This window comes from Triticum dicoccoides, chromosome 2A, assembly GCF_002162155.2.
Source record: "Triticum dicoccoides isolate Atlit2015 ecotype Zavitan chromosome 2A, WEW_v2.0, whole genome shotgun sequence".
NCBI classification, from domain to species: domain Eukaryota; kingdom Viridiplantae; phylum Streptophyta; class Magnoliopsida; order Poales; family Poaceae; genus Triticum; species Triticum dicoccoides.
The window spans coordinates 634,649,612-634,652,670 of NC_041382.1; positions in this window are offsets into that span (position 1 = coordinate 634,649,612).

A 3,059-nucleotide genomic window follows, 5' to 3' on the forward strand; every position below is an offset into this window, starting at 1 on the left:
TCGTCACCTCCAGGAATGTCAAGCTCTAGCCCCGAATATTGGTCCACCACCTCATCAACTACGACACGAGCATAGCCTGCTGGAATCGGGTTGCAATGGAAGGTTGCATCGGGGGAATTTGTATAAGCAACGCCGTCCGCCACCTTCAAGGATATGTTCTTAATTTTGAAGTGTAGCTCGCGGTTAGAGTTCTCCGCGATGTCATCCATGGGGTATCTATCCAACATTGCGTCAAACGGGGCAGAACCCACGCTGCTTCTCAGCATGGATGGGGCGGTGGTATCCAATGCTGGATCATCCGCTAGCTGCTGCAGCTGCTGAGACCCCCTTTGCTGGCTAAGTGAGTCGATCTGCTCCTGCTGCCGCTGGAATTTGATTGCCAAGTCCGCGTGCGCTGATTCTAGGCCTTGAAGGCGTTCATAGTCGAGCTTCCTCTGCTCCTCCTCCATCTTCCTCTTCTTCTCCTCCGCAATCTTCTTTCTCGCACGGGTTCTGTAGTCGGCGTTCCAGTCTGAAAACCCCTCATACCACGGAATAGCGCCCATGCCTCATGTTCTTCCCGGGTGTTCAGGATTTCCCAGGGCACGCGTAAGCTCGTCGTTCTCTCTGTTGGGCTCGAACAACCCGGATCGAGCCTCTTCTATTGCAACAAGTAGCTTATCTCCGGCTCCGTCTAGACATGCCTTCTTGGAAACTTTGCCTGTCTTCAGGTCCAACTCCCCCCCATGTGCATAGAACCAAGTCCTGCACCTAGGGGGGGGGCAGCTCAATGTTTCTGGAGTGACACTTGCATCCAGCATCTCTTTCTCAGACTTATCCCACTTAGGCATTCCCGCCGCATAGCCACCTGACCCCAGCTTATGGAACTTATCCTTTTTTGCGACATTGGCCTTGTTTATTCTTGACCGTTCCTTAGATAATTCTGAATCCTTGAATTTCACGAAATCGTCCCAATGAGCACTTTGATTCTCTAGTGTTCCCTCGAATACTGGAGTCTTCCTTCCTCCCTTGACGTGCTTGTACCATTCATGATTCTTGTGGTTCTTGAATGCAACTGCCATCTTCCTAAGAGCAGCGTCCTTGACTTTCTGCACATCTGCTTCTGTGAAATGATCTGGTAGGGTGAAATGTTCCATGAGAGTATCCCAAAGCAGACTTTTTTGTCTGTCGTCGACAAAAGTAAGATCTGGACGTGGCTTTGCTAGCTCTCTCCATTCTTGAAGGGAGATCGGGAGTTGGTCCTTCACAAGAACTCCGCACTGACGAACGAACTTGTCCGCAATCTTCTTAGGCGCTAATGGTTCGCCATTAGGTTTGATTGCCTCGATATTATACTTTACGCCCTCCTTCAACTTTTTGTTCGGGCCTCGTTTCGTCCTGTTGCCTGAAGATTTGCTCGATCCGGATGGCTAAAAGAAGAAAGATTGATTCATTAATATATCTTCAACTCATTTAAAACATGTGATGATCACCAGATGCCTGCTTATATAAATATATATACCTCTCCGGTGTTGTCATAATCGTAGTTCATGACTTCATCAATTCGGTCGTCGCGATCGCATATCATATCACCCTCTCCGGTGTTGTTTAGAAATTCGGAGCCGTCATAATCTTCTTCATTCTGATCATCATATGGCCCGCGTATTATATCGAACATGGTCTGTTCTCCCTCTCTGTCGGTATTGTCCACCATAGCTTTTATTTAACTATGCCAAAAGAAATATAAAACAATTTAGTATTCAAATTACATCGTCTCGAATAATAGATATAATCTCGAATACATCGTCTCGAATAATAGATATAATCTCGAATACATCGTCTCGAATAATAGATATAATCTCAAATACATCGTCTCAAATAATAGATATAATCTCGAATACATCATCTCTAATAATAGATATAATCTCGAATACATCATCTCGAATAATATATAATCTCGAATACATCGTCTTGAATATTATATATCGAGTACATCACTGGCTAGGTAGCTAATAAAGATCGAATACTATAGAAGAATCTAGGACACTCGCGGTTCCTGCGGCGCGGGGCGGTGGACACCCAAAGAGAAGGAACCCTCACAGGATCATAGCTGAAATGAGATCCCTGAAGAAACTGCCAGGTATTGGAGAACCTGCCGCCCTCTAACGCAACCATGTAGCGATGGACGTGCTCGTCCTCCTCCCTGACACGGCGAGGTACCACCTCCGGCGGGGCCGGCTACCTCCGCACCGAAACTAGCCCACGCGAACGCCACCAAATGAGATCAGGGTCGACGACGGGACCCGGGGCCGGGTTCCTCATCAAGCGGCGCGCCCCTCCAGGCAGCACCTCCCAGTGCCAGCCCGGCGGAGCCCAGTCCCGGACATGGGTCAGTCGGACGTCGTCGCGGACGGGTCAAGGGCGAGGATGCGGGCCGGGCATCGTCGAGAACAAATACTAGCTATATGCCCGCAAAAAGTAACATTTTTTTAATGATTGGATTTTGATAACTAAAATTTCTAACATTTCTATATAACTAACATTTCTATAACATTTCTAATATTTCTAGAACTAAAAAAAAGAAAAATTTCTAACTTTTTTATAACTATTTCTATAACTAAAAAACAGAAAAAAATTTAACAATTCTAACTTTTTTATAACTATTTCTATAACTAAAAAACAGAAAAATTTCTAACAATTCTAACATTTTTAACTATTCTAACAATTCTAACATTTCTAACTATTCTAACAATTCTAACATTTCTAACTATTTCTAAAAAATAGAAAAATTTCTAACAATTTCTAAAAAACAGAAAAATTTCTAACAATTCTAACTTTTTTATAACTATTTCTATAACTAAAAAACAGAAAAAAAAATTCTAACAATTCTAACATTTCTAACTATTCTAACAATTCTAACATTTCTAACTATTTCTAAAAAACAGAAAAATTTCTAACAATTTCTAAAAAACAGAAAAATTTCTAACTATTTGTATAACTAAAAAACAAAATGTGTGTGTGTGTGTGTGCGCGCTCACCGGCGAGGCGAGAGGCAACGGGGGGCGGCGACGGGGACGGCG